The sequence below is a fragment of the Triticum aestivum genome, chromosome 3A (genome assembly GCF_018294505.1).
Source record: "Triticum aestivum cultivar Chinese Spring chromosome 3A, IWGSC CS RefSeq v2.1, whole genome shotgun sequence".
Taxonomy (NCBI): domain Eukaryota; kingdom Viridiplantae; phylum Streptophyta; class Magnoliopsida; order Poales; family Poaceae; genus Triticum; species Triticum aestivum.
Window position 1 is genome coordinate 160,981,053 of NC_057800.1, and position 22,480 is coordinate 161,003,532.

The window sequence follows — 22,480 nt, forward strand, 5'->3', positions numbered from 1 at the left end:
GTTTTGAGTTGTGGTATTCGAGTTGCTTCGAAGTCAAATGTTGATTCCATACCTTCCCCAAATGGTGTTCTCATACTCCGATGTGAATACTAATCCTTCTCGATCATCGAGTCTGTCATGTCAATCCTTTTCAACCGGTGTGTCTCTCTTCAAGTGGATCCGATCACTTCAACATCCGCTAGATCAAGTATCAGTTCTTCTCAATGGTGTTTGTTTCATCCGTCTCCAAGTTGCCTTTGTTTTTCCCGCCCACCCACCCTTTTTCTTCAAGGAATCCGTTGTTTTAATCAAGTATCCTTTATATTCTCGTGAAGTCTCTCCATTCCTTTTCCATCAATGTTCTTATCCGGTGATTCTCAGGAAGATTCTAATGGAGCTTCAAGTTCGTCATTCTTCATTATTTTCATCTATGGTGGTTTCAAGTCAAGCTTTGTTGATCATATCCTTTCCTCATTTCAATGTTTTCTCATGCCGGTGCATTTCTTAATCATTCACCTCTCGCTATTCAATTGTTCCGGAGTGCTGAAGATATCTTAGAAGGATCGTCTTGTCATTCAAGATCCGTTAATCCTATTTTGAGGATGTTTATCTCATTCAAGCCTTTTAATTCAACCAGTGCTACCTCTCTTTTAAATCATTCTACGGTGTTTCTTTTGAGTGGGACCTAACCCATAGGTCTTTTCCCAGGATCTTACCTAACTCTTCTAATCTTTCCGGAGTTATTCTGTAATTCTTTTCCAAGTTTGACGTAAGAATGATTCATCATCAGTCATATGTATTTCTCCAAGATCTTTCAAATTCTTTTCATAGTTGGCTCAACCTCTTCGCTTTTGTTTCTTCTGGAGTGCCTCAATAATTCATGGTGGTGTCTCTCATCGTCTTTCATAACACTTGAAGACCGAAGAAGAATTTTTTTCCTCCATATCTTGCTCCATTCTCTTCAAGATTCGTGATTCTAGCTTGTTGCCATCCTCTCATAGTTGTTTTTGGATTGTGAGAATTCTTTTCAACTATCCGGAGCAAATTCAAGAGTCTTCTCAGTTTTTTTATCCGGAGTCCTTCAATTCAGGTTTATTCATTCTCAGTTTTCAGCTCTCGTTCCCCAAATCTCACCGGTGCATCATTCAATATTCTTTAATCAGCTCGTAATCTCTTCGTTCTCATGGATCTAAATCCTCACAAGTATCTTTGTTCATTTCATAATTCTTCCCGGTGTTTCTTTATCTTTACTTCGTTCATTTTTAATTCTTGCGGTGGTTTGATCAAGATTCTTCTTCCTTCATTATCATATCCATTCTTTCGTTCTTTCAAATCCTACCGGTGGATCATTGAAGGCCTCTTCAAGTTTGCAATATCTATCTTAATCCTCTCTACAAGAATAAGTAATATGCCAAATCCGCTGCTTGTCATCAATTTAAATTGGTGAAGGATAAGCATAATGTAATTCTTATTCTTGTTTCATCAAGTAAAATCAATTTCTGCCTTCCGGAGTGGTTCATCATATCACATTCTCGATTAGAGATGTGTTATCTTTCCTTCCGGAGCCCCAAGTTCCACTTTATCTCGTCGCAAAGCTTCATCCAATCATTACAAGGTTTCACCTTGTGTTTTCAACTTCCCTTTCTTTTCGTCATCCTTTTGTTTACCGGAGTTCTTCATCAAGGTGCTACATGATGGTTCATCAAAGAAATAATTCCTTCTCCAAGTGTTCTTTGAGATTCTTTTCAAAGGAGCTCAAGCTTTCTTCATCTTGCAATCCGGAGTGCAATTCTTTCTTCCGTATCAATAGAGGTGGTATTATGTCATTCTTGATAATTTGAGTTCGTGTTTCATGATTCACATCTTGTCAAGAATGAGATATTTTAAATCCATCAATCTCTTCATTGGAATTATCTTGGGTTATATTTCACCTAAAGCCTTCCCTAAGGTTTGTTGCTACGTATGGCGCTTATAAAGGACCCAAGTTCTTCTTTATCCTCCCGGTGAAATACTTCCTCGTCTCCTTGTTCTTATCAATCCAATTCTTTTTCCCGTGAGTGGCAGGTTGTCACCTCATAATTTTGAGATGTATTCCATAAGACCATATCAAATTATTCTTTTCGTTGTTGGTGTTCCAACAACTCCGTTCGACCCTTCTCCTAAGGATACCTTTTCAAGCTCTTTTGTAGCAGAAGTTGGCATTTTCTTCTACATTCTTTTGTCTCAATTATCTTTATTCTATTCTTTCTCCCGGAGGTCTAGTGTTGTTGCTCTTTTCACTCCTCATCTCGGTTTGTCAAGATTATGTTCAATTTCTTCCATTTACAGTCGAAGTGCTGTCCAAATTATATCATTATTATGCCTTCTCTGTCTTGTTTTAACCGGAGTGTTGTGTCATCTACTCAAGTTCTTTTCGTCTTATAAAGTCTTGCATCTTGTTTCAATCGGAGTGCTTGCATCTACTTCTTGTCCATTGTAACCTTTTCTTATGTCTTTCAACCCACAAGGTTCCCGTAATGTTCCTCCTTTCTAACGAAGTGTTTTCAACCTCGTTCATCTTTGTTGTATTATTTCTTTCAATTTGTTCAACCTCTCAAGGTTCTTTGGTTTCATTCGTTTGTCAAAGAAGCAACTTAGCCTTACCTCTTCTCTTTCTCTTCCGTTTTTCCCTCCGGTGCCATTCTAGATCTCGGGACGAGATCCTCTCGTAGTGGTGGAGTGTTGTAACGCCCCAAGACCGGAGCTTCAGATGCCTTCCATGTTTTCGGGTTTCGTCGTGTGTTTTGTTTGGTTCTTTGCATTCATCATTGCATCATGTGCATTGCACCATGTCATCATGCCATCATGTCATTTCTTTCTTAACTCAACTAAATAAATGGCATGGACCTTTGATCCATTTAAACTGAGGGAATTCACCCGGTGACTTCTCTTTATAACATACCCTCCCGATAGTAGGGAGCTATATTAAATATTCCATTTGTTGGAATTCACCGGAACACACTTGCAAAATAACCCCATGCCTTTTGTGCTTCGAGTTGATCCCCAAACCTTGCCCAATAATTCTTTTCCCTTTTACCGGGGCTCCTCCAAAATTCCCAACATTTTTGGACCTATCGCATACCGACTTCCTTCTCACACTCATTTGATTTAAATTCAAATGAGTTTGAATTCAAACTTCACACGTGTGCTCTTTCCTATTTTCTGGGAACAAGCTCATTTTTTTGTGTCCGGGGAAATTAACCTCCGGCGCAAATTCTTTTCCTAACCTCCCTCTTTCCTTTTTCTTCCCCTTAATTGTTTTCTGCTAAAGAAAATAGGAAGAGGAGAGAGAGATACCTCCTGCCAAGCTGGCCCAACCATCCCCACGGCCCATCTAGGTCGAGCCAGTCTGCTTAAGGCCCACCTGCGGCCTGACCTAGCCGGCCCAAGGCCCAGCCGCTACACCCTCTCTCTCCCTCGATCCCCTCCTCCTCACGCCGCCAGGGAGTTACCCGACCCCCATCCCTGTTCGCTCGAACCCCCTCGCTCCTCCCTTTCGATCTTCAATACCAGCGAGCCACGCCTGGCGCCTCCAGCTACGTCACACCGGCCGGCCACCGGAGCTATTGCCGGCTGCCGCCCCACCGCTCTTTCCCGTGCCAGATCCCATATCCCTTCCATCCTCATCGCGCGCCGTGCACAGGAGAGAGATCTCGATCCCATCTCCTCCCCACGCACGCTGCTCTCCTGCCCGTTGTCCGGTCCGCCCCCGCACCGAACCTTCTCCTTGACGCCGGCCCGGCCGCCGAGCGTCGCCTCTCTGCACGGCTCCTTCCCCGTGACCCCGAGCTCCATGGCGCCGGCCTCCCTTACAAGCCATCGTCAGCAGCCCCGCTGCTGCAGTTCAGAGGCAAGCCCCTCCGACCGCGCCAACTCCGGCGCCCCTGCAGCCTCTCCTCCGACGCCGGCGAGTAGAGGCCGCCGCCGCGCCATCTTGCCGCTGCTCTTATGGTTCTCGGCGACCTCCATGTCCCGCTGGACCACTCCTTGCCCCGTTGCCGCTTGGTACCATTGCCCGAGCGCATGTCACCTCGACCACCGCCTCGCTACCCTCGTGCGCCTCCGCCTCTGTTGCCTCCGATGGTGGCTGTTTCGTTTTGGGCTTCGTGGAAAAATCCTCTCCGACAAGTGTACGAGTACACAGTGTCGCGTCCAGTATCTCTACCGACGTCCCCTGAATCGACAAGTACCAGCTTCACCACCGAACCAGGACGCCAAGTTCCGCTCCGTACGTGTACGACTACACCCGGTGATGCGACAAGCCCCGACGTGTACATCTACTCCATCAAGACCGGACCGACAAGTACCCCAACGTCTTGTGTACAACACCGTCGCCGAAGACCCGGGTAGCAAAACGTCAAGTACCTATGACCGAAGAATGCCATGTACCTCTCCGAAGAAAACCGAACATGTACCACTACGTCCGGAGGCATCGGATCCGTCAAGTTCCACTACCGCCGTGAACAAATACCATCGCCGAGATCGCGAGAACCTCTACTTCCTCCTCGAAACGTGAACGACTACCGTCGACCCCAAGTGACTCGGATTCATCAAGTCCTTCTACGAAAACGCGTACCACTACCGTCGCGAGTACCTCTACCATCGTCGTGTACCCCCTACTTCCACCACGTCCCGAGAACGTATACTTCCTCTACTTGGCACCGAACGAGAACCGGCCCGTTTGCACACTTCGAAGGTATAACCATCGAGACGACGCCCGTGAACGAATGCATGTGTGATGTTTGAGATGCTCGTGTTTGCACCATGTCCAAATGGTCACTCGTTTCCTTGTCGCCAACTCATGGGACACCCGGTATCTGGGAGTGCCCCACCATCTTTTGTACGCATCCACACACTTCTCCTTTGCATCGGCATCTCAATCGAGTTACCGGAACCGGAACATTGCAGTGGCACCGTTTTCGTTATCGTTGCCGTGGCACCCCTTTTCTTTCCACCACGGTGACAAATGCTTCTTATTGCTCTTGTCAACTTTAATAAAAATTGCATAAACTTGAACATGTCATCCGCATCATGTTAACAACTTTAAGATGGTTAAAATTTGTTGTTGCTTTAAAAATTGCTAATGCATATGGGGACTTACCGGATTTGTTATTTGTTATATCCGGCCCCATTTTAATTGTTTAGATGATAAAGTTTTGTTATGCTTCACCTCTTGCCATGTTAACCAACATTTAATATTGTGGAGTACCTAACCGAGAATGAACTAAATAAGTGATGTGGTGTTCCATCAATATGCAACTCGTTGCATATTGAGCTCCACTTAACTTGTAGTTTTGTTTGTGCCCTTTGCCATGCCATGCATATTTAAACCGGACATGCATCATATTTGTTTTGCGCATCATGCCATGTTATGTGATGGTTGTTTACCATGATTGTTTGCTTCTTTCCGGTGTTGCTTCTTCGGGTTGGTTCCGATAGCGTTGCATTTGTGAGGACCCGTTCGACTACGTCCGTTTGTTTTCTTCGTGGACTCGTTCTTATTCCTTGTGGGATTTCAGGCAAGATGACCATACCCTCTAAATCACTTCTATCTTTGCTTGCTAGTTGCTCGCTCTTTTGCTATGCCTATGCTGTGATACCTACCACTTGCTTATCATGCCTCCCATGTTGTTAAACCAAGCCTCTAACCCACCTTGCCCTAGCAAACCATTGTTTGGCTATGTTCCCGCTTTGCTCAGCCCCTCTTATAGCGTTGTTAGTTGCAGGTGAAGATTGAAGCTTGTTCCATGTTGGAACATGGATATTTTGTTGGGATATCACAATATCTCTTATTTAATTAATTAATGCATCTATATACTTGGTAAAGGGTGGAAGGCTCGGCCTTATGCCTGGTGTTTTGTTCCACTCTTGCCGCCCTAGTTTCCGTCATATCGGTGTTATGTTCCCGGATTTTGCGTTCCTTACGCGGTTGGGTAATAATGGGAACCCCTTGACAGTTCGCCTTGAATAAAACTCCTCCAGCAAGGCCCAACATTGGTTTTACCATTTGCCACCTAGCCTTTTCTTTCCCTTGAGTCGGCCGGCTCAAGGGTCATCTTTATTTTAACCCCCCGGGCCAGTGCTTCTCTAAGTGTTGGTCCAACTGAGCGATGTCCGAGGCTACCAGGGGCAACTCTGGCTTGGCTTACCCGACGTCTGGCTCATCCGGTGTGCCCTGAGAACGAGATATGTGCAGCTCCTATCGGGATTTGTCGGCACATCTGGGTGGCTTTGCTGGTCTTGTTTTACCATTGTCGAAATGTCTTGTAACCGGGATTCCGAGTCTGATCGGGTCTTCCCGCTAGAAGGAATATCCTTCGTTGACCGTGAGAGCTTGTGATGGGCTAAGTTGGGACACCCCTGCAGGGATTTGAACTTTCGAAAGCCGTGCCCGCGGTTATGGGCAGATGGGAATTTGTTAATGTCCGGTTGTAGAAAACCTGAAGTTTACCTTAATTAAAATACATCAACCGCGTGTGTTACCGTGATGGTCTCTTTCCGGCGGTGTCCGGGAAGTGAACACGGTGTTGGAGTTATGCTTGACGTAGGTTGTTCTAGGATCACTTCTTGATCATAGTTTCTCGACCGTGCTTTGCCTTCTCTTCTCGCTCTCATTTGCGTATGTTAGCCACCATATATGCTAGTCGCTTGCTGCAGCTCCACCTCATACCTTTTACCTTACCCATAAGCTTAAATAGTCTTGATCGCGAGGGTGCGAGATTGCTGAGTCCCCGTGGCTCACAGATACTTCCAAAACCAGCTTGCAAGTGCCGATGAGACCGTGCAGTTGACGCAACCTAGCTCAGGAGGAGCTCGATGAAGATCTTGTCCTTTGTGGTGTTTCGTTCTAGTTGATCAGTAGTGGAGCCCAGTTGGGGTCGATCGGGGACCTTGTCGCATTTGGGGTTCTTCTTTTATTTTGGTTCCGTAGTCGGACCTTGTTTGTATTTGGATGATGTAATGCTTTATTCATGTAATTGTGTGAAGTGACGACTGTAAGCCAACTACGTATCTTCTTCCCCTATTTTATTACATGGGTTGTGTGAAGATTACCTCACTTGCCACATTGCTTTCAATGCGGTTATGCCTCTAAGTCGTGCTTCGACACGTGGGATATATAGCCGCATCGAGGGCGTTACACTATTCCTATGGAGCATTGTGTTGAGCAGCTTGTGAGCGGCCGTGTCCGTGCGAACTAAGAGGTCCATGGCCATGGCAGTCGAGCCCTTGCTCAAGCTTGGTGCAGCCTAAGTCGACGTCCAGATCCACCTCTCTCTTTTCCCTTCGTCTAGAGCTTGCTCACATCCTCCAACCCCCTCCCCGTTGTCGTCCGAGAGCTAGCCATCTACGCCACTCCGCACCAACGTGGCCACCACCGTAGTTTCGCCGAGACACAGTGTCCTAGAGCTTTGCCTCCTCACGCTGTCATCCTCGACGACGAACAAGAGCCGAGACGTCGCAGAACGACCGAATCAACCACGTCTTCAACCTCAAGCCGCCGGCCATCGCCATCGAATTCACCACCTTCAGAGCACCCCTGACCTCGCTGGCCTGCTCAACTGAATCGCCATGAGCCCCTCTCCTTTTAACCCTTTCCCCCGTTGTCGATTTCGCGCCGAAACTAATTCCTCTGCCATGCCTGAGAGCTCCGGCCGCCGTGCCTCTCCGCCATCATCATTTGAGCACGAATTGATCATGCCCGAGCACTGTACTGAGATCCTGGAGCTCCCGTGAGGCCATCTAGCGACTTAGCTCGCTTGCTTACAAGTTGTAACTCGATGCTCGCGCAAGCCCGAGCTCTGCCACCGCCCAGCTCACCGTCATCAACGCTACTGGCCACGCTAGCACCTTACCGTTGGCGGGCCCTTCCCGCCCTCCTTCCTTTTCTCTCGAAGACCAGCTCCCACTAACGTGCCCATGCGCTTAGCTCCGCTCCGGACCAGCCGCCACATGGCAGAGTAAGAAAGGAGGAAGAAGAAAATAAGAGGAGTAAGACGATAAGTGGTTGACCAGTGGGTCCCCCGTCCACCTCAGCGGGTCAAACATCGACTTGGATTAGTCTTTGCCACGTCGGCTTGACAGGCGGGACCCACCTGTCGGTTTTGCTGTTTTCACGACCAAATTCCAACATCAGTGCTCCGAATTGCGCATTAGACGCAGTTTTGTTGGTTTTTGTGCGCTAGTTCAAATCTAGTACTAAATTGTTACCCTAACCACAAGCGTGGTTATTTTGGATAAATAACTCACCATTTCATGACAACGTGATGCCCAGCCGAGGCATCATTGTAGCAGCTGGTACATGAAAACGAAAACAAATATGGATTGTTTGAAAGAAAGGAAAACAGATGGTACTTACACACACAAAAGAAAACATTTCCTTTCCACTACCTAAAGCTCCGTTCTTTATTGCTGCTCCTTTTTGTCTTTCACAAGCAATTTAAGCCGTGCGCAAAAAAGGTTGACCTAGAGCCACAGACGAAGCTCTCACGTCCAGCAGTTGAGTGGCAGTTCACAGCCGAGCTATCAGAAGCTCACACAAAGTCCAAGCCCACGCAACGCAACGATGACGGGTCACGTCACGCCGACACAGGAAGGGGGGGGGGGGGGGGGGGGGGGGGGGGTACGACTCCAACGCCGACCAGAGTTCGTCACCAGCTAACTAAACCCGATCCCTCGGCGGCTGCAATATTTTCCTGGCGCGGATGGTCAAAATCGCCAGTTAATGGACCGCGCGGACGCTTTCCTCCTCCTAACATGTGTTCTTTTTAATCGTTCCAGCGCTCCTCAAGATATGCTAGTTTGCTGGTGATGATGGGGAGCAGCAGTTGGGTCCCGGCGACGCCATTGGCGGCCCGGCGCGCCCTGATGTGGAGGCGGTGCCAGGGAGCGACAACGCAGCCGAGCCGTGCGAGAGCAAGCAAGTGGCCAGTTTTTGCCTATTATTCACCTTGGCCTTTTCAGCGACAGCGATCGAGTGCGTCCACGGGCCTCGGGGAGCAGTTTGGAATCTAATTTGTTAATTGGTTGCTCATGAACTGAGGGCAAATGCAGAGCAACTTATGCAGAAAAGAATAAAACGGAGTTGGATGGACGCGCTCCAACCCTGGATCGACACATACGCCGGCGTGATTGTTTTTCTCCGGAGGCGGGCCACTGGGTGTCACGTCTGCCGGCTCGCCCTGGATTTGGCCAGCCCGCAAAATACAGAGCTTGCTGAGCTTAACCTGCTGTTGGAAAGGGGAAACTCGCGCTACACTCTAGGGGTAACTATCTACGTGGGGTCTTTTGCAAGTTGGCACGACATGATGCCCTATGTTTTTGTTTTCGACGATGGACATGATACCTATGTTGTTCCCGCAAAAAAAACAATGATGCTGCCTTTTTTCGAACAAAATGATACTCCCTTTGGTCCTTTTTACTCTCGATACAAGATTTGTCTTCCATGCAAAAAAAATAAAAGTTTGTTTGAAGTTATATTTTGTAAAATTTGATCATATTTATATGAAAAAAATAGCAGCATCTTCAATACTAAAGTTATTTAATATGAAAATTAAATTCATGATGCATCTCGGAGCAACTCTAACACGTCGACCCAAACGGACGACGTATTTGTCCGCCTTTTGTTCGTTTGGGTCGGCCGGCCGCTCGGCGTCCGTCCTTTTTAAGATTTGGGCCGGTAACAAGCCCAACAGCCGCGACTCATTTCATGTCCCCACGCAAATTTCGAAAAGGCACGCGGCTATAGATCATGCCAGCGGCCATGTTGTCGCCCAAAGTTCATGCCGGCACCATGCCAGCGCCGGCATACAATGCCAGTTTCAGAAAAAAGCCACACAGGTCAAACTGGCGCACTTGCCAACGGCAGGCACACATGACAACACACAAAAAGGGGCGGGAGTTCGACCACGCCATCGCGGCCGTGGTCATGCCAGCACACTTGCCGGCATACAAAAAAGGATGGCGCTCGCCGCCATAGATCACTTATCGTCAAACTTGAGCATGTCGACCTGCATCTTCTTGAACCACGACCTCTTCCTTGGCGACACGGTGTTGAGATCCACCTTCATGATCTTCACCCCCGTCATCATGCTTGCGAGAGCCACTTCTTTCGCCTTGGTCTTGGCGTTGGCGGCCTCGATCTCTAACATCTTGGGTTACTTCTCCACCTCCATCTCAAGCATCTTGGCTTGCTTCTCCACCTCCATCTCAAGCCTCCTTTTTTGGATCTCCATGAAGGCGTTCATTGTGAAGGAAATATGCCCTAGAGGCAATAATAAAGTTATTTCCTTATGTCATGATGAATGTTTATTATTCATGCTAGAATTGTATTAACCGGAAACATAATACATGTGTGAATACATAGACAAACAGAGTGTCACTAGTATGCCTCTACTTGACTAGCTCGTTGATCAAAGATGGTTATGTTTCCTAACCATAGACATGAGTTGTCATTTGATTAACGGATCACATCATTAGGAGAATGATGTGATTGACATGACCCATTCCGTTAGCTTAGCACTTGATCGTTTAGTTTGTTGCTATTGCTTTCTTCATAACTTATACATGTTCCTATGACTATGAGATTATACAACTCGCGTTTACCGGAGAAACACTTTGTGTGCTACCAAACGTCACAACGTAACTGGGTGATTATAAAGGTGCTCTACAGGTGTCTCCAAAGGTACTTATTGGGTTGGCGTATTTCGAGATTAGGATTTGTCACTTCGATTGTCGGAGAGGTATCTCTGGGCCCACTCGGTAATGCACATCACTATAAGCCTTGCAAGCATTGCAACTAATGAGTTAGTTGCGGGATGATGTATTACGAAACGAGTAAAGAGACTTGCCGGTAACGAGATTGAACTAGGTATTGAGATACTGACGATCGATTCTCGGGCAAGTAACATACCGATGACAAAGGGAACAACGTATGTTGTTATGCGGTCTGACCGATAAATATCTTTGTAGAATATGTAGGAGCTAATATGAGCATCCAGGTTCCGCTATTGGTTATTGACCGGAGACGTGTCTCAGTCATGTCTACATTGTTCTCGAACCCGTAGGGTCCGCACGCTTAACGTTACGATGACAGTTTCATTATGAGTTTATATATTTTGATGTACCGAAGGTTGTTCGGAGTCCCGGATGTGATCACGGACTTGACGAGGAGTCTCGAAATGGTCGAGACATAAAGATCGATATATTGGACGACTATATTTGGATACCGGAAAGGTTTCGGGTAAGATTGGGACAATACCGGATCACCGGGAGGTTATCGGAACCCCCCGGGAGGTATATGGGCCTTATTGGGCCTTAGTGGAAAGGAGGGGAAAGGAGCAAGGGAGGGGGCGCCCCCCCCAAGCCCAATCCGAATTGGGAGGGGGTCGGCCCCCCCTTTCCTTCCTCCCTCCTTCCTCTTCCTTCCCTCTCCTACTCCTAATAGGAAAAAGGGGAGTCCTACTCCGGTGGGAGTTGGACTCCCCCCCTTGGGCGCGCCACCCTCCTTGGTCGGCCCCCTCCTCCACTCCTTTATATACGGGGGCAGGGGGCCACCCCAGAGACACAACAATTGATCATTGATCTCTTAGCCGTGTGCGGTGCCCCCCTCCACCATAATCCTCGATAATATTGTAGCGGTGCTTAGGCGAAGCCCTACGACGGTAGAACATCAAGATCGTCACCACGCCGTCGTGCTGACGGAACTCATCCCCGACACTTTGCTGGATCGGAGTCCGGGGATCGTCATCGAGCTGAACGTGTGTAAAAACTCGGAGGTGGCGTAGTTTCGGTGCTTGATCGGTCAGGCCGTGAAGACGTACGACTACATCAACCGCGTTGTTATAACGCTTCCGCTTCTGGTCTATGAGGGTACGTAGACAACACTCTTCCCTCTCGTTGCTGTGCATCACCATGATCTTGCGTGTGCGTAGGAATTTTTTTGAAATTACTACGTTCTCCAACAGTGGCATCCGAGCCAGGTTTTATGCGTTGATGTAATATGCACGAGTAGAACACAAGTGAGTTGTGGGCGATATAACTCATACTGCTTACCAGCATGTCACACTTTGGTTCGGCGGTATTGTTGGATGAAGCGGCCCGGACCGACATTACGTGTACGCTTACGCGAGACTGGTTTTACCGCCGTGCTATGCACACAGGTGACTAGCGGGTGTCAGTTTCTCCAACTTTAGTTGAACCGAGTGTGGCTACGCCCGGTCCTTGAGAAGGTTAAAACAGCACCAACTTGACAAACTATCGTTGTGGTTTTGATGCGTAGGTAAGAACGGTTCTTGCTAAGCCCGTAGCAGCCACGTAAAACTTGCAACAACAAAGTAGAGGGCGTCTAACTTGTTTTTGCAGGGCATGTTGTGATGTGATATGGTCAAGACATGATGATATATAAGTTGTTGTATACGATGATCATGTTTTGTTGAAGTTATCGGCAACTGGCAAAAGCCTCATGGTTATCTCTCTGTTGCATAAGATGCAAGCGCCAAATAATTACTTTACTTTATCGCTATGCGATAGCAATAGTTGCAGGAGCAATAGTTGGCGAGACGACCATGTGATGACACATTGATATAGATCAAGATGATGGAGATCATGGTGTCATACCGGTGACGATGGAGATCATGACAATACTTTGGAGATGGAGATCAAAAGCACAAGATGATGATGGCCATATCATGTCACATATTATGATTGCATGTGATGTTTATCTTTTATACATCTTATTTTTCTTTGTTCGGCGGTAGCATTATAAGATGATCTCTCACTAAATTTCAAGATAAAAGTGTTCTCCCTGAGTATGCACCATTGCCAAAGTTCGTCGTGCCCAGACACCACGTGATGATCGGGTGTGATAAGCTCTACGTCCATCTACAACGAGTGCAAGCCAGTTTTTGCACACGCAGAATACTCAGGTTAAACTTGACGAGCCTAGCATATGCAGATATGGCCTCGAAACACTGAGACCGAAAGGTCGAGCGTGAATCATATAGTAGATATGATCAACATAGTGATGTTCACCATTGAAAACTACTCCATTTCACGTGATGATCGGTTATGGTTTAGTTGATTTGGATCACGTGATCACTTAGATGATTAGAGGGATGTCTATCTAAGTGGGAGTTCTTAAGTAATATGATTAATTGAACTTTAATTTATCATGAACTTAGTCCTGGTAGTATTAGCATATCTATGTTGTAGATCAATAGCTCGCGATGTTTCTCCCTATTTAATTTTTATATGTTCCTAGAGAAAACTAAGTTGAAAAATGTTAGTAGCAATGATGCGGATTGGATCCGTGATCTGAGGTTTATCCTCATTGCTGCACAGAAGAATTATGTCCTTGATGCACCGCTAGGTGACAAACCTATTGCAGGAGCAGATGCAGATGTTATTAACGTTTGGCTAGCTCAATATGATGACTACTTGATAGTTTAGTGCACCATGCTTAAACGGCTTACAATCGGGACTTCAAAGACGTTTTGAACGTCATGGACCATATGAGATGTTCCAGGAGTTGAAGTTAATATTTCAAGTAAATACCCGAGTTGAGAGATATGAAGTCTCCAACAAGTTCTATAGCTAAAAGATGGAGGAGAATAGCTCAAGTAGTGAGCATGTGCTCAGATTGTCTGGGTACTACAATCGCTTGAATCAAGTGGGAGTTAATCTTCCAGATAAAATAGTGATTGACAGAATTCTCTAGTCACCATCACCAAGTTAGTAGAACTTCGTGATGAATTATAGTATGCAAGGGATGATGAAAACGATTCCCAAGCTTTTCATGATGATGAAATCGATGAAGGTAGAAATCAAGAAAGAGCATCAAGTGTTGATGATTAACAAGACCACTAGTTTCAAGAAAAGGGCGAAGGGAAAGAAAGGGAACTTCAAGAAGAACGGCAAGCAAGTTGCCGCTCAAGTGAAGAAGCCCAAGTCTGGTCCTAAGCCTGAGACTAAGTGCTTCTACTGCAAAGGGACTGGTCACTGGAAGCGAAACTGCCCCAAGTATTTGGCGGATAAGAAGGATGGCAAAGTGAACAGAGGTATATTTGATATACATATTATTGATGTGTATTTTACTAGTGTTCATAGCAACCCCTCGGTATTTGATACTGGTTCAGTTGCTAAGAGTAGTAACTCGAAACGGGAGTTGCAGAATGAACAGAGACTAGTTAAGGGTGAAGTGACGATGTGTGTTGGAAGTGGTTCCAAGATTGATATGATCATCATCGCACACTCCCTATACTTTCGGGATTAGTGTTGAACCTAAATAAGTGTTATTTGGTGTTTGCATTGAGCATGAATATGATTTGATCATGTTTATTGCAATACGGTTATTCATTTAAGTAAGAGAATAAATTGTTGTTCTGTTTACATGAATAAAACCTTATATGGTCATACACCCAATGAAAATGGTTTATTGGATCTTGATCGTGGTGATACACATTCTCATAATATTGAAGCCAAAAGATGCAAAGTTAATAATGATAGTGCAACTTATTTGTGGCACTGCCGTTTAGGTCATACTGGTGTAAAGCGCATGAAGAAAATCCATGCCGATGGGCTTTTGGAATCACTTGATTATGAATCAGTTGATGCTTGCGAACCGTGCCTCATGGGCAAGATGACTAAGACTCCGTTCTCCGGAACAATGGAGCAAGCAACTGACTTATTGGAAATAATACATACTGATGTATGCAGTCCGATGAATGTTGAGGCTCGCGGTGGGTATCGTTATTTTCTGACCTTCACAGATGATTTGAGTAGATATGGGTATATCTACTTGATGAAACATAAGTCTGAAACATTTGAAAAGTTAAAAAACTTCAGAGTGAAGTGGAAAATCATCATGACAAGAAAATAAAGTTTCTACGATCTGATCGTAGAGACAAATATTTGAGTTACGAGTTTGGTCTTCAATTAAAACAATGTGGAATAGTTTCACAAATCATGCCACCTGGAACACCACAACATAATGGTGTGTCCGAATGTCATAACCGTACTATTATTGGATATAGTGCAATTTATGATGTTTCTTACCGATTAACCTCTATAGTTTTGAGGTTATGCATTAGAGACAGCTACATTCACGTTAAATAGGGCACCATCTAAATCCATTGAGATGACACCGTATGAACTATGGTTTGGCAAGAAACCTAAGCTGTCATTTCTTAAAGTTTGAGTTTGCAATGCTTATGTGAAAAAGTTTCAACCTGATAAGCTCAAACCCAAATCGGAGAAGTGCGTCTTCATAGGATACCCAAAATAAAATGTTGGGTACACCTTCTATCACAGATCCGAAGGCAAGATATTCATTGCTGAGAATGGATCCTTTCTAGAGAAGGAGTTTCTCTCGAAAGAAGTGAGTGGGAGGAAAGTAGAACTTGATGAGGTAACTGTACCTGCTCCCTTATTGGAAAGTAGTTCATCACAGAAATCTATTCTTGTGACTACTACACCAATTAGTGAGGAAGCTAATGATGATGATCATGTAACTTCAGATCAAGTTACTACCGAACCTCGTAGGTAAACCAGAGTGAGATCCACACCAGAGTGGTATGGTAATCATATTCTGGAGGTCATGTTACTTGACCATGACGAACCTACGAACTATGAGGAAGTGATGATGAGCCCAGATTCCACGAAATGGCTTGAGGCCATGAAATCTGAGATAAGATCCATATATAAGAACAAAGTATGGACTTTGATTGACTTGCCCAAAGATCAGTGAGCCATTGAGATTAAATGGATTTTCAAGAGGAAGACAGACATTGATAGTAGTGTTACTATCTACAAAGCTAGAATTGTCGCAGAAGGTTTTCAACAAGTTCAAGGTGTTGACTACGATGAGAGTTTCTCACTCGTATCTATGCTTAAGTCTGTCCGAATCATGTTAGCAATTGCCACATTTTATGAAATCTAGCAAATGGATAAACAAAACTGCATTCCTTAATGGATTTATTAAAGAAAAGTTGTATATGATGCAACCAGAAGGTTTTGTCAATCCTAAAGGTGCTAACAAAATATGCAAGCTCTAGCGATCCATCTATGGACTGGTGCAAGCATCTCGGAGTTGGACCATATGCTTTGATAAGTTGATCAAAGCATATAGTTTTATACAGACTTGCGGTGAAGCCTGTATTTACAAGAAAGTGAGTGGGAGCACTATAACATTTCTGATAAGTATATGTATGCCATATTGTTGATCGGAGATAATGTAGAATTATTCTGCAAAGCATAAAGGAATGTTTGAAAGGAGTTTTTTCAAAGAAAGACCTCGGTGAAGCTGCTTACATATTGAGCATCAAGATCTATAGAGATAGATCAAGATGCTTGATAAGGTTTTTCAATGAGTACATACCTTGACAAAATTTTGAAGTAGTTCAAAATGGAACAGTCAAAAATGAGTTCTTGCCTGTGTTACAAGGTGTGAAGTTGAGTAAGACTCAAAACCCGACCACGGCAGAAGATAGAGAGAGAATGAAAGTCATTCCCTATGCCTCAGCCATAGGTTCTATAAAGTATGCCATATTGTGTACCAGACCTATTGTATACCCTGCCCTGAGTTTGGCAAGGGAGTACAATAGTGATCTAGGAGTAGATCACTGGACATTGGTCAAAATTATCCTTAGTGGAATAAGGATATGTTTCTCGATTATGGAGGTGACAAAAGGTTTGTCATAAAGGGTTACGTCTATGCAAGTTTTGACATTGATCCAGATGACTCTAAGTCTCAATCTGGATACATATTGAAAGTGGGAGCAATTAGCTAGAGTAACTCCGTGCAGAGCATTGTTGACATAGAAATTTGCAAAATACATACAGATCTGAATATGGCAGACCCGTTTACTAAACTTCCCTCACAAGCAAAACATGATCACACCTTAGTACTCTTTGGGTATTAATCACATAGCGATGTGAACTAGATTATTGACTCTAGTAAACCCTTTGGGTGTTGGTCACATGACAATGTGAACTATGGGTGTTAATCACATGGTGATGTGAACTATTGATGTTAAATCACATGGCGATGTGAACTAGATTATTGACTCTAGTGCAAGTGGGAGACTGAAGGAAATATGCCCTAGAGGCAATAATAAAGTTATTTCCTTATATCATGATAAATATTTATTATTCATGCTAGAATTGTATTAACCGGAAACATAATACATATGTGAATACATAGACAAACAGAGTGTCACTAGTATGCCTCTACTTGACTAGCTCGTTGATCAAAGATGGTTATGTTTCCTAACCATAGACATGAGTTGTCATTTGATTAACGGGATCACATCATTAGGAGAATGATGTGATTGACATGACCCATTCCATTAGCTTAGCACTTGATCGTTTAGTTTGTTGCTATTGCTTTCTTCATAACTTATACATGTTCCTATGACTATGAGATTATGCAACTCCCGTTTACCGGAGGAACACTTTGTGTGCTACCAAACGTCACAACGTAACTGGGTGATTATAAAGGTGCTCTACAGGTCTCTCCAAAGGTACTTGTTGTGTTGGCGTATTTCGAGATTAGGATTTGTCACTTCGATTGTCGGAGAGGTATCTCTGGGCCCACTCGGTAATGCACATCACTATAAGCCTTGCAAGCATTGCAACTAATGAGTTAGTTGCGGGATGATGTATTAAGGAACGAGTAAAGAGACTTGCCGGTAACGAGATTGAACTAGGTATTGAGATACTGACGATCGAATCTCGGGCAAGTAACATACCGATGACAAAGGGAACAACGTATGTTGTTATGCGGTCTGACCGATAAAGATCTTCGTAGAATATGTAGGAGCTAATATGAGCATGCAGGTTCCAGTATTGGTTATTGACTGGAGACGTGTCTCGGTCATGTCTACATTGTTCTCGAACCCGTAGGGTCCGCACGCTTAACGTTACGATGACAGTTTCATTATGAGTTTATATATTTTGATGTACCGAAGGTTGTTCGGAGTCCCGGATGTGATCACGGACATGACGAGGAGTCTCGAAATGGTCGAGACATAAAGATCGATATATTGGACGACTATATTTGGACACCGGGAAGGTTCCGGGTAAGATTGGGACAATACCGGATCACCGGGAGGTTATCGGAACCCCCCGGGAGGTATATGGGCCTTATTGGGCCTTAGTGGAAAGGAGGGGAAAGGAGCAAGGGAGGGGCGCCCCCCCCCAAGCCCAATCCGAATTGGGAGGGGGGTCGGGCCCCCTTTCCTTCCTTCCTCCTTCCTCTTCCTTCCCTCTCCTACTCCTAATAGGAAAAAGGGGAGTCCTACTCCCGGTGGGAGTTGGACTCCCCCCTTGGGTGCGCCACCCTCCTTGGCCGGCCCCCTCCTCCACTCCTTTATATACGGGGGTAGGGGGCACCCCAGAGACACAACAATTGATCATTGATCTCTTAGCCGTGTGCGGTGCCCCCCTCCACCATAATCCTCGATAATATTGTAGCGGTGCTTAGGCGAAGCCCTGCGACGGTAGAACATCAAGATCGTCACCACGCTGTTGTGCTGACAGAACTCATCCCCGACACTTTGCTGGATCGAAGTCCGGGGATCGTCATCGAGCTAAACGTGTGCAAAAACTCGGAGGTGCCGTAGTTTCGGTGCTTGATCGGTCGGGCCGTGAAGACGTACGACTACATCAACCGCATTGTTATAACGCTTCCGCTTCCGGTCTATGAGGGTACGTAGACAACACTCTTCCCTCTCGTTGCTGTGCATCACCATGATCTTGCGTGTGCGTAGGAATTTTTTTGAAATTACTACGTTCTCCAACACATTGTTCTTCATTGTATCATCGGCGCTGCTCCTCCTTTGAGTCCTTCTTACTCATCATGTCCTCCACGCTTGCGATCAAGGTGTTTGACGCCCCATCCCGCTTGTCCTCCTTGGAGTTGGTCTTCCCCCTTGGCCGTTGCTTCTCGTCGTCCCCAATCTCCTCCACGGCCTTCTTTCCCCCACGCGACATGAGGGCGGCATATTGCGTCTTGAACTTTTTCTCGTCTTTGATGACCCTCCAATAATGGAAGAGGTTGAAGCACTTGCCATCGTGTTGGACCTTGAATGCCTCCAAAGCTTGGAATGCCTACAAATGAATTGCATGCAAGCATATTGGCAAATGGATATGGAAATGGACATGCAAGCATAAACGGAATGACACAAAGAGTGCCGCTTGCTAGCATACCATGTCTTGCATGCCGATGCCACTCACGGGGCATGCCTCAATGATCTCAAGAGTGGCACAAAACTTGTTGCACTCTTGTTGGATCATCTTCCAACGCTTCGAAATGGACACTCACCCGCGCGTGCTTTGCATTTGGTACGGCAGAAACTTCTTGCGCTCATGGAACTCGCGATGGACACGAGTCCAAAACGTTGATGCCTTTTGTTCGGCGCCGATCTTCAGGTCTTGCCCAATGTCCCTCCAACACTCACAAAGTAGCTTGTCCTCGGCCGTCGTGTATGCCTTCGTCCGCCTGCTCTTGCGCTTCGGCTTCCCCTCGGCGGCTTGGTTGGCGAGCTCGTCCTGGAACAATGGCTTCCCATCGATGTCCAACTCATCCTCTTCCTCCAGCATGTAGTCCTCCGAAAACACGTGATCGAGCGGGAAGCCGTCCAGGTCCACACCGACCTGATCATGCATGAAGGCGACCTGATCTTGATCAAAGGTGGACGGCGTGAACGCCCCTCGGCCATCCTGGCTTTGTGTCTCTTCGGGATCGTAGCCAGCCCCGGCGGCACCGCCAGCTGCCGCCACACCACCCTCGAAGATGATGTTATGCATGTAGTCACCGTCGCCGGAGGCCGGTATTCCATCGAACAGGTTGCGTGTGTCCGGCAGCATGTCGGCTGGCATGTGTCGCGCGCGTTTCCTCGCCCCTCCAGATGACGAGCCACCTACCACCGTTGTGGCGTTAAGGTCGATGGGCGTGGGCGTGGAAGGTGCCACCATGCTCACCTCGGGCGAGCACTCCCGGAGAGTCGGAGGCCTGCGGGTAGACATGGAAGCCGGGCATCGACTGCATCGCCGACGCGCGGGGCGACTAGGGCAGCACCATCCGAGGAAACGCAGATGAGCCGGTGCTGGCCGCGGCCACGGCGGCGTTGACGAGGCTGTGATGGCCAGGGTTTAACCCTAGGTACATCAGCGCCTCCCACGTTGCCTCCGCGACGCGGGCGTTCGTGGCCTCCCGCTGTGTGGCGGCGGCGATGGCGGCAGCTGCGATGGCCTCCTCCCTTGCGTCCGCCGCGTGCCTCCGGCCCTTTCTCTTTGCCGACTCCCTTGCCCGCTCCTCGGGCGTCAGCTTCTTCTTCGTCTTGGGCACGACGACGGTCTTGCGGGGGGCGCGAGGCTTGCCTTTGCCGGAGGGGGTGGACGTGATGCCGGCCGAGGCAAGGGAGGCGAGGCCGGCGGTGGCATCGAGGCTGGCGTCGGCATCAAGGTCGTCGTCCATGGCGAGCGGTGGGAACGCGCGCGGGCGGGAGGGTTTTGGGAAAAGTGGAGGAAAATGGTGGAGTGTGCCACCGACCAACGGGCCAGGGGGAGGAGTAGGCGGGTGCGCACGCGCGTCAGTCTCGTGTTCGCGCCGACGTAAATCTGGCTTAAAAATGGGCCAGAAATTGGTCGACAGGCGGACGAAAAGCGGACGCACGTCCGTTTGAGTCGACACATTGGGCCGATTTTTCTGTCCGTGCCGACCCAAACGGACGCGCGCGTACGAAATGGGTCAGCGCGTTGGAATTGCTCTCATGACATTGATTTCATATTATGAATGTTGATACTATTTGTTTCTATAAAGTTGGTCAGACTTACAATGTTTGATTTCATATACTTGTATGGAGACAAATCCTAAGTTTATTTGAGCTGAACACAAATGTGGACCAACCCTATAACACCAACGATGTTCCAATTTGCACGAACACAAGTACCTCCGATGTTGGAATCAGGCTTTCAGAAATTACTTGCATTTCGGAAGTTTCATGTCGTTTTAAGGAAAAACATAGTTCTTCGACATGCAACTTTGACCACTTCATGTTATATCATATATGTTCGCAAAAGTTGTAAAATACATTGTTATGGAAATATTCTCCATAACAAAACCAAGGGTGTTATTTTCACCTGTCTAATCTTCACGTTCTTGCATACACATATCGTGAGTTTTTGCTAAATTTGACTGCACACGTTATAAAATGACAAGTATTTGCTAATGGAGCAAGTAACCTCTAAGCGAAAAGGCCAATTTTCCAACATCTTATTGTTTTGGAAGTACAACACGTGCGCACACACACGTGTGTACTCTCTCCGTCTGAAATACTTGTCCTTGAAATGATTGTATCTAGACTTATTTTAGTTATAGATACATCCATTTTATCCATTTCTAGGGCAAGTATTTCCGTATGAAAGGAGTACGCTCATACATGTCCACCAAAAATGTTTTTTGATTGGGGGGGGGGGGGGGTCACCAAAGACTTGCTATTGACGGGGGAACATGGCCTTCCACTACGAGCTTCTTTCGTTTACATGTTTTTCTAAACGCAAAACTAACAAATATATAGGATTGGAATTACATTGCATTTTGAGATTTATGGAGGCTAAAAACGCGAGATTGTTCAATAGATATTGTTTAGTTGCACTAGAGGAAGAACACGTGGTTTTTTTTTTGAATGATTGGGTTGCACACGTTGTTCAATAGGTTTTTTTTTTGAACAATACCGTCCGCTATGACTATACCTGACAGCACCATCGGTAATCTCCCATCGGTGATGCTCGGTCGACCGTTACTACAATAGGCGACGGTATTGTCAGCTGTCATCTTTGCTCACCATGCCAAGCCGATGATGAGCCATCGGCTATTTCTTGGTCCATGATCGACTCACCATGTCGAGACGATGCATATAGCCGGCCGTCCCAACAGCATTGGTATCAATAATGGTCGTATATTTATCCCGTTGAGTTTAATTACAACTGGGAGGGTGCCTAACACCATTGGTATTAATAACAGTCGACGGCATATTATCCCGTTGAATTTAATTATAGCGGATAGGGTGCCTAACACCATTGGTATTAATAATGGTTAACTAAGCTTAACTGGTAATCAAGTTTTTAGCAAAGATCGTAAACTAACCACATATATGATACCATATCTCCATGAAGGTCCCCCGCGATTGGCATTTAGAGCCCTCGAGTGTGGCTTTTGGCGGGCAACCTTCATGGATGTGGTTATTTTGAGAAATTAGATAATCACATTTGGAGTTTAAAAAAATTGAAAAAAAATCTACACATTCATATGGATATATTAAACATGTGTATAAAATTTCACAATGAAATACATTGTGGTGAGAGCTACACAAAAAGAGGAAATCCTGCATTTATAATAGTGAACAGTGTATACTATTCATCCGTTTGACAATTACGATTTGTCTTTTTGCGTATCTCTCACCGT